General features: G+C 39.5%; 1 protein-coding gene across 4 annotated transcripts in view; it reads left to right on the top strand.

Annotated features, from left to right (window-relative positions):
* Positions 1-13,880, top strand: part of LOC137291251 (pleckstrin homology-like domain family B member 3) — a 150,163-nt gene that overhangs the window by 46,802 nt on the left and 89,481 nt on the right. The window lies entirely within an intron of this gene.

Here is a 13,880-nt window from a genome sequence, read left to right on the forward strand (position 1 = left end):
AGTGCAATGTTAGGTAGTCTGCCATGGATGAAAGTTGTAGAATTTTAAACAGTCAATTTTTTTTTACTCCTTACATTTTTGCTCTGGGTCTGTTCGTAAATTAGTAATTAAAAAAAGTCTGTTAATTAGTGTGTAAACTAATCAATTTGCTTAATGCGGTCGAAAAATGTAAGAAGTGCACTTTAATTTAAGTTTGTAAAATCCTAAATGAAATGTGATGAAAGTTGATCATGTGTAGAAGCTGTTTATTAAACGGTGATGGAAGCCAGTAGGGTAGAGGTGTGTGGCAGTCAGTGCCACTTCCATTAGGAACGTGTTAAGTTTCGCTTGTGAAGGAAAAACATTGCAATGTGGGGTGAAAAGAGTGTTTTAGAAAGCATGGGTTGAAGCTTAGATTTGCAGTTGGAGGTTGATGGGCATTTCTCTGCTATAACTAGCCAGGCCCCCAAGTATTACATGGCTTTAATAGTTTGGCAGTTTGTTTTCTGAGTCGATTGATAAGCCAGGGTTTAATTTAAGAGATGTCTACCTACTTGCACCAGGTGCAACCTTGAGATGAAAACCTACACGCACCGACCAAATTCCAGTTGCGTTTTTTTTTATCATCTGTTTTGTTATTGAATTATTTAGGTGTTGTATTCAGAGGTTTACCCACTCAAGGTTGACTTGTACCTCGTGCAACTTACACATATAACTAGATTGCCCTTTGCAACATTGGGTTGCACGAAATGAGGGAAGGAGTGAACAAAGAGAAGGATGTTTTAATGAAGGGATGGATGGATGGTTGGGTGGATGGATAAAAGAGTAAGTTTATTTTTATGCTGCGCTCGGCAATATTCCAGGTATGTGGCAGAAGTCTGTGAACCAGAAATCTGGGATCCTACAGTTCAATGATCAACGGCATCAAATTGTGACATCTGACACCAAGTCAGTGAGGCTAACCACCCAGTGCTTTTAGTCACCTCTTATGACAAGCATGGGTTACTGAAAATCAGTTCTTTACAGTTTGATGGATTGATAAAGGAAGGACAAGTGAATCGTAAGGTGGAGTGGTGAATGAAGGGATCTGGTGGTGAATGAAGGGATTTGGTGGTGAATGAAGGGATTTGGTAATGAATGAAGGGATCTGGTAATGAATAAAGGGATTTGGTAATGAATGAAGGGATCTGGTGGTGAATGAAAGGATTTGGTAATGAATGAAGGGATCTGGTGGTGAATGAAGGGATTTGGTAATGAATGAAGGGATCTGGTGGTGAATGAAGGGATTTGGTAATGAATGAAGGGATCTGGTGGTGAATGAAGGGATTTGGTAATGAATGAAGGGATCTGGTGGTGAATGAAGGGATTTGGTAATGAATGAAGGGATCTGGTGGTGAATGAAGGGATTTGGTGGTGAATGAAGGGATTTGGTAATGAATAAAGGGATCTGGTGGTGAATGAAGGGATCTGGTGGTAAATGAAAGGATTTGGTGGTGAATGAAGGGATCTGGTAATGAATGAAGGGATTTGGTAATGAATGAAGGGATCTGGTGGTGAATGAAGGGATTTGGTAATGAATGAAGGGATCTGGTGGTGAATGAAGGGATTTGGTAATGAATGAAGGGATCTGGTGGTGAATGAAGGGATTTGGTAATGAATGAAGGGATCTGGTGGTGAATGAAGGGATTTGGTGGTGAATGAAGGGATTTGGTAATGAATAAAGGGATCTGGTGGTGAATGAAGGGATCTGGTGGTGAATGAAGGGATCTGGTAATGAATGAAGGGATTTGGTAATGAATGAAGGGATCTGGTGGTGAATGAAGGGATCTGGTAATGAATGAAGGGATCTGGTGGTGAATGAAGGGATTTGGTAATGAATGAAGGGATCTGGTGGTGAATGAAGGGATTTGGTGGTGAATGAAGGGATTTGGTAATGAATAAAGGGATCTGGTGGTGAATGAAGGGATCTGGTGGTGAATGAAGGGATCTGGTAATGAATGAAGGGATTTGGTAATGAATGAAGGGATCTGGTAATGAATGAAGGGATTTGGTAATGAATGAAGGGATCTGGTGGTGAATGAAGGGATTTGGTAATGAATGAAGGGATCTGGTGGTGAATGAAGGGATCTGGTGGTGAATGAAGGGATTTGGTAATGAATGAAGGGATCTGGTGGTGAATGAAGGGATTTGGTGGTGAATGAAGGGATTTGGTAATGAATAAAGGGATCTGGTGGTGAATGAAGGGATCTGGTGGTGAATGAAGGGATCTGGTAATGAATGAAGGGATTTGGTAATGAATGAAGGGATCTGGTGGTGAATGAAGGGATCTGGTAATGAATGAAGGGATCTGGTGGTGAATGAAGGGATTTGGTAATGAATGAAGGGATCTGGTGGTGAATGAAGGGATTTGGTAATGAATGAAGGGATCTGGTGGTGAATGAAGGGATCTGGTGGTGAATGAAGGGATTTGGTAATGAATGAAGGGATCTGGTAATGAATGAAGGGATTTGGTAATGAATGAAGGGATCTGGTGGTGAAAGAAGGGATTTGGTAATGAATGAAGGGATCTGGTGGTGAATGAAGGGATTTGGTGGTGAATGAAGGGATTTGGTAATGAATAAAGGGATCTGGTGGTGAATGAAGGGATCTGGTGGTGAATGAAAGGATTTGGTGGTGAATGAAGGGATCTGGTGGTGAATGAAGGGATTTGGTAATGAATGAAGGGATCTGGTGGTGAATGAAGGGATTTGGTAATGAATGAAGGGATCTGGTGGTGAATGAAGGGATTTGGTAATGAATGAAGGGATCTGGTGGTGAATGAAGGGATTTGGTAGTGAATGAAGGGATCTGGTGGTGAATGAAGGGATTTGGTAATGAATGAAGGGATCTGGTGGTGAATGAAGGGATTTGGTGGTGAATGAAGGGATTTGGTAGTGAATAAAGGGATCTGGTGGTGAATGAAGGGATCTGGTGGTGAATGAAGGGATCTGGTAATGAATGAAGGGATTTGGTGGTGAATGAAGGGATTTGGTAATGAATGAAGGGATCTGGTGGTGAATGAAGGGATCTGGTAATGAATGAAGGGATTTGGTAATGAATGAAGGGATTTGGTAATGAATGAAGGGATCTGGTGGTGAATGAAGGGATTTGGTAATGAATGAAGGGATCTGGTGGTGAATGAAGGGATCTGGTAATGAATGAAGGGATTTGGTAATGAATGAAGGGATCTGGTGGTGAATGAAGGGATTTGGTAATGAATGAAGGGATCTGGTGGTGAATGAAGGGATCTGGTAATGAATGAAGGGATTTGGTAATGAATGAAGGGATCTGGTAATGAATGAAGGGATTTGGTAATGAATGAAGGGATCTGGTAATGAATGAAGGGATTTGGTAATGAATGAAGGGATCTGGTGGTGAATGAAGGGATTTGGTAATGAATGAAGGGATCTGGTGGTGAATGAAGGGATCTGGTAATGAATGAAGGGATTTGGTAATGAATGAAGGGATCTGGTAATGAATGAAGGGATTTGGTAATGAATGAAGGGATTTGGTAATGAATGAAGGGATTTGGTAATGAATGAAGGGATCTGGTGGTGAATGAAGGGATCTGGTAATGAATGAAGGGATTTGGTGGTGAATGAAGGGATTTGGTGGTGAATGAAGGGATTTGGTAATGAATGAAGGGATTTGGTGGTGAATGATGGGATCTGGGAAACCAGAAGGAGAAAAAAATGAATGGCAAGGTTTGAGCAATGAATGATGAAATGGAAGGTTGATGAATGAGTGAATGGCAAGGGTTGTGTGATGAAGAAAAGATGAATGAAGGAGAGGATTCAGTAATGATTTAATGGTCTAGTCACATTAACCTATCCACTCACTCTCTCCATCACTCTATCAACACATACACTGTAGAACCAGTTCTAACCAAGAACGAAAAAGCAGTTTAGTTCTTAGTCCACAGACAATGGAATGGTAGGTGGGCATGGAGTAACAGAAACAGGTGCTCCTGAAAGATGAGGACAAGATTAGAACGGAGCAGGTAGTGGAATTTGAGGCAGGTAGGTGAAATAGATAGTCACAGGTGGCCTTTAAGACAAATCATTGGAATAACCTAATTGGAAACCGGGCAGCATTTAACTAACGTACTCATCTGCTGTATAGACGAACGTAGCAGCGACAGGTGTGGACAGGTACTGAGGGATCAGGCAGAGTGGTTTCTGGAAGACATCGTGAAAGACAAAAATCTAGGATCTTTACTGGAATGGTCAAAGGAACTGTTCCACTAAGCAATATCAGCAGTGGCACAACTCCAGTTATTCAACATGGACTATGATACTCTCAGTAGAAAGATTGATTTGTTCCGTGTGAGGGTGGTGGGGTAACCTAGTGGTTAAGGTGTTCATTTGTCCAAAGACCCGGGTTCAATTCCCCACATGTGCACATTTCGTGAATCCCATTGATGTCCTCTGCCGTGAAATCTCAACTCACTCATGTCTAGTCTAGTGTAGTGTAGTCTTTGATGGCAGGCTTTAAGGTACTTCTATAGAACTAGTACAACTTGTTCTGGAACACACCTGAAACATTGCCTTTAAATTTTAACTCACTCACTCACAGACTCACTCTGTAACAGCAGGATTTTTATCAGAAGTCTATTATTTCGGGTAATAAAATATAGCGCTGTTATTGTCAAGGTTCTGATAAGAGAAAGTGAACAGCCATTTTGAGTAATTGGACAATTTCATACAAATCATAGTCTAGACAAGAATTATGGGTAATAGATAAGAGTAATAATGTTTGCAGTGTTATAGTGCTTAAGTTGGATTTAGCAAAAGATTTAATTTGCTGGACCATTTGAACTGATTGTCAGTCACCGTGATTGGTTGTGGAGTAAAATACCATCGTAATTTTAGACTGTTTGATATTATTTCAGTGTTTGTTTGCGTATGTACACTTGCCCCCTTTGGATGTTTATGCACAATAAACCCTCTCTAACTCACTCGCTCAAGTACTCTGTCACCTTAGCCCTAACCCAGAGACCGCTCGCTCGCTCGCTCGCTCGCTCACTCACTCACTCACTCACTCACTCACTCACTCACTGCTAAATTATACCCTGCCAAGCTCCTTAATCCAATACACCAAAAAGTGAAAAGAAGACTTACATATGACCATTCTCTGAGGCACACGAATCATGACTCTAGAAAAACAAAATTCAGGTTATCATACAAAGTCAGTGATATTTACACAAATCTTCCTTTCATTTCTAAAAAAAATACACGCTCTCAAGTGACCTAGGTGGAACACAACTGAACGAAAGTACTAGAAACTGTACTTTTATAAGAAAGTGTAATCCCAACTATATCATATGTTACAAAGTCTCAAGTGTCCTTTGTGCATCAGATAATATACGATTTAACAAGAAAAAAAATATTTCGTTTCCAAGAATGCAGCCATTTAATAGCAGCAATACTTAGACCTAAATTTACTACAGATTGCATCACATGTGCTGATCGGGGGGGGGGGGGGGGGGGGTGAGATGATTCCATTAATGGCTGGAGAGTAACTCAACATGGAGTCCCAGGTCTGATGAGAGCTGAAGTGCCAGGAACTATCAATAGAATTGAAGCCATTTCCAGGACGGAAATTGTACACTGAAATCCACACCCATTCCCTTTTAACACCAAACAGTTACCTGGGATTGGTTCTTTTCCAGGCTAGGAGACCCTCAGTTACAATTTTGATGGTTGAAAGCAGAAAATGATTGCAAAATATGGCACCCTTCATTTTATCTTCGTGACTTTAACTTGTCTCATCTTACTGCATATGTTCTGAAGATGGCATTAAACCTTGAATCACTTGCACTTTCAAAAGAGGGTTCGGGGATGAGATTTGTATCTTGAAAATATGATGTTCTAGTTACAGCTACGAAACCATATTTCTTCATTTGAAATTTAAGCTGTAAGTCATACACATGTATTTCTTTGAAAAAAAATGGCTTGCCACAGTGTCATTTTTAAGGTAGATACTTTCTTTTTCTTTTACATTCTTAAGCATAAACAATTTTTTCAAGACTTTTTTGGGACAGCTTCATTTTTTTTAATAGCATGCCAAACTCCCTGTACATGAAATGGTCCCTTGGGCAAAGTGCAATCTTCAAATTAAATTGAATGAAACTGCAAAACTATTGAGCACCTGAGCTTGAGGTGTACACTTTTTTGCATCCATTTCCATATTGATACAATAGAATGTGTCTAGTTGCAAGCTCTGCACTCAGAATGTACAGTCAAGCCACAGTTAGTAGAAATGCACCACAATGCAAGACGTTGCAGTGTTGTTCTGAGGCAGATTCAGATAAGTTCTATCTTCTTTTACATCAAGTGCAGCATGGAAATGACAAGGAAACTGTACCTGACCAAGCCTAACACAAAACATAAACATGTATAAACACAGCTTGTGATGCATGGATGCTGTGTAACTTATATATGGTACACTGTCTCAGTGTAGTGTACCAGGTACTGACAGTCGGGCCTATGGCTCCAGGTGTAGATGAACTGTTCATGTGACAGATGAATCAAGGATGAAGGGAAGGATGGACAGGGATGAATGAAGGGGATAATGGATGAATGAAGGAAAGGATGAAAGAAATGCATGAAGGGATAGATGGATGGAAAGATTACATTAAGAATAAAGTAAGGGTGGATGGATCAATGAAGAATGAAGAGAAGGCTGGATGAGAAAAGGATGGAGGATAAACGAAAAAAAGGATGGACGATGAATGATGGGAAAGGAAGATGGAAAGATGAACACAAAAGTTGAATGAAGGACACTGATGGATGGATCAGTGAAGGAGACAAAGTTTATGATGAATGAAAGACTGGATATTTGATAGTTTTAATGACGATTTGACTGTGAAGAATATTTCTCCCTCTGACTTAATACACCTATCACCAGTTATTTAAACATTTCCATATGTAAAGACATGTTTGTCAGCCATATTGAATCAAAGATGAATTTTCAACAGCTTTCAACAATTGAAAATGTGCAGGTAAACTTCTTGAAGATGGCAATGTACAGTTGCATGCAAGAAAGGTAAATGTTGCTGGTGAGGGGAAGCGACACAATTACAGTCCACCTGTGATAATAAAGAGGGATGGAAAACACTCCAGATGCTGCGGAAATATCTTCAGTTCATCGCTGTTTCTGTCTCTCAACAGAGGAAATAGTTTTACCACTGTGACTTGTGATCAGGCGTTAGGAAAATAGTTTTACCAGTAATGTGGTCAGGTTTTTGGAAGATAATTTTTAAGTTAGGTGGCTGTTTATTTCTTCAAAACTCTTTTCCGCTCGGGGTTAGAAGTGCACCCTGGGAGGGGTGTTTTTGAATATAAATCATCATGAAATATTATATAATAATTTGTTTGTGGTAGTCTGTTTATCTTTTGTTGCTGTGGCAACTAAGACTGACATGTATTGCATATGTCCAACATAGTAAGATGGTTAATTAGAAAAGTCTCTTATTAATATCCTTTTTGTGTGTTTATAAGATGTAACTATGACACCATTTCATGTGAAGAATTGATCTTCAGTAATTCATGCTTGTAATAAGATTCGACGAACAGGATCGGGTGGTCAAGCTTGCTTATTTGTTTGACACGTCATCGAATCCCAATTGGATATATCAGTGCTCATGCTGTTGATCACTGCATTCTTTGGTCCAGAATTGATTATTTGCAGACTGCCACCATGTAGCTGAGATATATTGCTGAGTGCAGCATAAAACCAAACTCACTCACAGCTAAAAGTTGTTTTTCAGTCAGAGGAACGACATAATTTTTCCCACTTTTCACTCACTTCCTGTGACAAACCTCGAAGCATTTTCAAAATTGCTGTATTTATACATATTTTTGTTATCACATTCTTTCAACATTTAATTGCCGCTATTCCTGGAAGAGAACTTGACTGCAGATGTATTCAACTAACTGATATGTCATAATGAATGTTCCATTCCTTCCTTCAAATATGATAAACAACCTGATCACGAGTTGTGCAGTTGTAGACTGATGTTACATTAGCTAGGGAACATGGCTGAAGTTCAAAGATTCTCTTAAAAATATTTTAGTGTCATTATGCTTTGTAAATTGATAGGTTTGGGAGGAGATTTAATAAAGAAGAATTGCGGAGGTAGCAAGGGTAATGGAAGAGAGGAAGAGTGGGGATCGACTTGGACTTAATGGGGAGCGGACAGAGTATTTGAGCCGGAGTAAAGACAATAGATAAATGTGAAATGCTGAGAAGGAGGGGGTTGTGGTCAGGACAGCGACTTGATGGGGAGGGGTAGTAAGAGCGATAGATACACCTGAAATGCAGAGAGGGAGGGGGTGAGATCAGGAGGGAGGGTGGACTGGGTCTTTATGGGAGGGGGCAGTCTAGGGGAGGTGGAGTAAAGCAGAGAAGGAAGGAATAGGGTCAGGAGGGAGGGTGGGGGTTGTACTGGAACATGGTGGGGAGTTGACGTCAGACTGAAAGTGGGGAAGCAAGGGCAGTTGCCACACCTGAAACTCAGTAATAAGCGAGTACATGGGGTTTGCATAAGGTGGGTTTAGAGTGTGTCCAGTGATGTGATTGAGTGAGTTGGTAACAGGATGGGAATACAGGAGGGAACTGAAGACCCTCTGAAAACACCGGGAGTTAAGGGAGAATATAGGGGGAGTCAGGATGTAGTTAAAGGATTGAAACGAGAGAGAATGGACTAAGTTGGTGTTCAGAATGTTTGAGTGAGAGCTGCTCCTTTCTCAAACCAGCAAAGGAGGATGGGAGTCAGATATGTTAACAGATGAGGGCAAAGGACTGAAATACAAGGGGAAGGGATGTTTGAGCAGGTAAAAGGGATCAGAATAGAGGGGTAAAGGACAGATGCTAGACCCTCTGAGTTCAACAGGAGGTTGAGATTGGGGGATCTGGACCAGCATATAGTCAAGTAAGTGAGGAGGAGGGGAGTAAGATAAAAGATACACCTGAAAAAACATCAGGAGGGTGAAAGGATGGGAATCAGGATGTAGCTATGGAGTGAAGTATAGTGGGGTCTTAATGTTTGAAAAAGGAGCAGAAAAGAGGGCGAGGATGGGAGTTACAGGGCGAGGTTGGGCTGGGGTCATACTGCTGAAGGAGAAGAAGGAACTATACCTGACAGCCGCAGGAGACTGGGAGAGGAAGGTGGGGGGTGGAGAGAGAGGGGAGGCATATATTGGGGGAGCATACTCTAGAAGGGGGAGAAAAGACAGAAGCTAAACCCTTTGAAAACAGCAGGTACCTGTTTTTAGTTTCTTCCATCTGGGTAGCTGTAAGAAGAGCGGAAGTCTAGGAGAGTGATTGGGGGGGGGGGGGGGGGGGGGGGGGGATGTAATTAGAACCGCGTTCCATCCCTGGACAGAGAAACAGACAAGATTGAAGATCCCTCCGCTGACAGCTGGTCTTGAGGGGCTGACAACATGCATCACTCCATATCTCATAGTCAGTTTTTTTAAAGTCATTTTAGACCCACAATTACTTTTTAAGATACAGCAGCAGTGCTTGACTTTTTTCTAACACATGGACCAGATTTGTCTAAGCCAACGAGTCTGTAAGTCTGGGAGGAATGGTTTTGACCCTAAACTATTGGGGAAATGTTGTATCTCAAGGATCAAAGAATGCTTAGTCAGACACATGCTCCTGTCTTGGGGAGCATGGCCGAAATATTAACTGAGGCTGGTTTTTAAACATACAAATCATTTTTACCTATAAATGCGTTTAAGTAAATAATTTAGTTTCCCACAAACATGACAATTTGTGTTTACGAATATTAAACTTGAGGGATGTCAACTTCTTCATTTTTGTTTTGCCTAATTGGCCCCCATATTATTAAATCTTTATTTACAGTATTGGAAAGAAATTACTTTTTCTTAGTGGCTAGAGCACTTGCTCTTCATGCCAAAGACCTGGGTTCAATTCCCCACTGCTGTTCCCTGCCACAATATTGCTAAAAGCTCGCTCGCTCACTCACTCACTCACTCACTCACTCACTCACTCACTCACTCACTCACTCACTCACTCACACTTATTAATTCACCCAGAAATATTTCCCCTATATGATGCCAGTCTGTAAATATTTGATTCTGTACCAGACAATCCAGTGATTGATGTTGTGAAGCTTGATGCAGGTGACATACCTCAACCAGGTCATGGAAACCTGTTGTCACTTTTCGTCATGAGCATAGTTTGCTGAAAACAAGTTATAATCCTTCACTGGGACATTCAAAATAATTCAACTGTATGAAATTATCTGATTAGTCGCTTGAATTGTAAGATTAGTAAGTGCAAATGTTGTTTATATTCTCGACAAAAAAAGTTACAGACCATACCAACGTTCAAAATTGAAGTATTTAATAGTTCATGTTATGATCAGGGCTGGTGGGGTAGCTTATTTGTCAAAGCATTTGCTTGTCACCCCGAAGACCCATGTTCAATTCCCCACATTGGTACAATATGTGAGGCCCATTTCTGGTGTTTCCGACCATGATATATTACTGGAGTATTACTAAAGCGCCATAATACCCAACTCACTTACTCATCCATATGTTGTTTATATATTAAATATTCTGGTGGTCGGTAACTTTTCTTGTTTAGTACATAAACATTTGTGCTTTCTTATGTTTTAGGATACTTGATTCAACAGTCGTTGAGTAAATAATTTAGGTTTTGTTGTATGTAAAATAGCTTTGAACATGTTTACCTTGGATAGGAATTAATAAAAGAGCAATTACTATATAAATCAAATTTCACAGAGAATATATTCTAGCAACAGATATACTTTCCTTTTGTGATTGCTAGTGAGATATGGGACCAAAGTGTGATCAAACCTATCTCTACTGAGTACCTAGTCGTTAAAACATCAGTTCTAACCACTTGCCTAAATAAGAATATCATACGACTGAAAAGAAATGTTTTAGTAAACGGAATGATTTTTTGCACATCATTATTGTTGATTTGTCATTGCCATTATAAAGTGACTGTAATCATATGAAAAAATCAAGTTGATCAATAAATATTCTTTTACAGCCACGACAGATTACTGAAAGTCATGTGAAGAAATCAAGTGGTGTTTAACCTCTTCCGAGTAATAGATCTGTCAACCACCATAAATTATCTCATGATATCAGTAAGGTTTACCCCAACATGCATTTATCATTACAGGCAGTACACAACGAACAGTCTTGTGTTAAAAGATAAGGTGTGGTATTTCAACCAGATACGTGTACATTTGCTGAGATTAGACACATATGAAAACGAAGAAAAGATTTATCTTTAATGATATGATGCATTTATTACCTGGTGGCATATCAATTCTCTTTTTGATTTTGTTCCTGATATCGACATTCAGAATAAAATATCGTTTGATGTCAATTTTATGTAATTAACCTAGTAATTCCAGCACTGGGTAAGTGGAAATGTCGGAATTCGTTTAACAACAAGCACAGGTGTGTTGTGAAGGATGTAGGTCAGATTCTGCCAGAGAGGCTTCAGCACTGATGATAAAAGCGGACAATTAAGCTGGTTATGTGTGTTGTTATTGCTCTGATCTTGATGTAAGTTGTGCAGAGTGCACAAGAAATGTTTATGATGCATATTTCAACATCTTGATTATGTTTCGTGATAAGATTTTTGTGCTGTGAAATGTACTCTATACAGGGTTTGCACAGGTTTTAACCTTAAAGTGATTTGCCATCAAATGGCTGTATTTTTAGTTATAAACATCAAGTTATGATTTTACATTAAGCTAAAACCTAATAAAAATACCTTTCAATGACAGTGGGTGTTGTTTAATCTCCATTGCAAAGTGAAACTTTCCCAGTGCTAAGTGAAACTTTCCCAGTGCATCCATGAAGCTAAGAGTTCAGTTGGTCAATGCCACCTTTGGCGAGCATTCTGTGTACTCAACCACTTGTGTGCTGTATCTGTCCCTTCAGGTCTTTAGCCCATGAAGCTCCAGGTTAGAATTGATCTTCAATAACCCATGAAGCTCCAGGTTAGAATTGATCTTCAGTAATCCATGCATGTCTTGAGAGGTGACTAACAGGACCAGGGTGTCAGAATTGCAGACTTCTTTGACACTTTTTCATTGTATCCGAATTGTACAGATTGATCCTCATCTTGTTGATCACTGGATTCTCTGGCCCAGACTAAATTATTTACAGACCGCCAACATATAGCTGGAATATTGCTGAGTGTGGCGCAAAACCACACTCAAACACTCACTATAGAGGTGTTCAAAATTGTTTCGTTGAGTCCTGAAAAGCACCTTAACTCTGATCGCTGATAAACTGTACGAACCCTATGTATATGACCGTAGTGCCAATGTCAATGTTAAGTGAAGGTCCTAACCTAACCCTAAAATCAGTGTCAAGATGGTATCTCTACTACATCAGTCGGAATACTAACCTTTGTTCATCTTATTGTCTTGATCAGTCATATGAAACAGTGCATCAACAAATCTCTACTTTATTAATTTTATGCAAAATGGCATTCAACAATGTTAATAATTAATACAGTAAAATTTGATGAAACTTTAACCTTAACTAAGCCAGCATATTATCCCGAATGTAGCTTTTAGTCCTCAAAATTCAACTGATCTACGGTCATATGTGGGACATTACAGGTTTATCATTAAAGTGAGTGAGTATGGTTTTACACAATGAGCAATATTCCTGGAATATCCTCAGGCAGGTCATTGTTTCCATGTGGAGATTTTAACCTGGGTCTTTGGCATGACAAATGAATGCATTAACACATTGTTAAGAAGGTTATCTGTTTTATTTAGCTATTGTTGGTCAAACAATTGGACAGTAAAATTCTAATATAGCTGCACCATTAAATAACAAATTATTGCAAGTACCAGATAAATGGCATATGTTCCTTGAATAAATTTGTTGATCTGCTATTTGCACTTTTAAATGTGTTATTGTATTATTTTTATCCATGTCATCATCATATTAATTATTTACGAAAGGAGTCACTAATACATGTCTGAAGGAAACTGTTCGGAAATCAACATGTGCTGGTTCCTGTTTTGGATTGGCCATCAGAGGCAAGTTTAAACATTGCAGGTCGCCATAGAGACACATTCAGGATATGACAGACAATGTTTACAGGTTTCCAAATAATTTCAAGATTTTGAGATCCCTGCACTATTTCAGTCAAACTTTTCAAGTGGCGGAGTTTGACAAGTTAGTGCCGGTGCCACCTCTCAGAATCATGATTTGCCAGAGTTTCTCCAGCTGTGTATGTTTTTCGAAGATTGTGTGAAGATATTTGGAGATGCCATGGTGTTTCATAAATGGATTACCAGTATTTCATAAAGGATTCAGATGCTTTTGATGGTTACAGATATTGAAATGCTACATTCACTGCAGATCTGCAAAAGTGATTTTGGCACGAAGAGATTTTCTAAATCTGTGTGTGTAACTGGATCCTACAAACCACTTAATGACATTAATTAATATTTTAGATACCAATTAAATGTTAACATGCATAAGTATTTTAATAATACAATGTGCAGTGTTAAACAACAAGCAAACAAACAAACAGTTCTTTTGACATATTTGGGATGTGGATTTTACTTTATGGTTCTAGTCTCAGTGAATATTTGTTTTTTTCATGGGAATTGAAAGACTTTCGATTAATGTTCTGGGAAACATCCTCAATGGACGTTATCAGTTGTTTGCCACATTGTAGCATCCTCGTCTGTGTAGATGTGATGAGTGGTGTATGTTGACATGAACTCTCCATGAAGCAGGGAATTTGAGAATATCGTCTGAAACAACACACCCATTATCTTTGTGCTGGAAGTTTTCACAAAATTAAGCCTTCCA

This window comes from Haliotis asinina, chromosome 1 (assembly GCF_037392515.1).
Source record: "Haliotis asinina isolate JCU_RB_2024 chromosome 1, JCU_Hal_asi_v2, whole genome shotgun sequence".
Lineage (NCBI taxonomy): Eukaryota > Metazoa > Mollusca > Gastropoda > Lepetellida > Haliotidae > Haliotis > Haliotis asinina.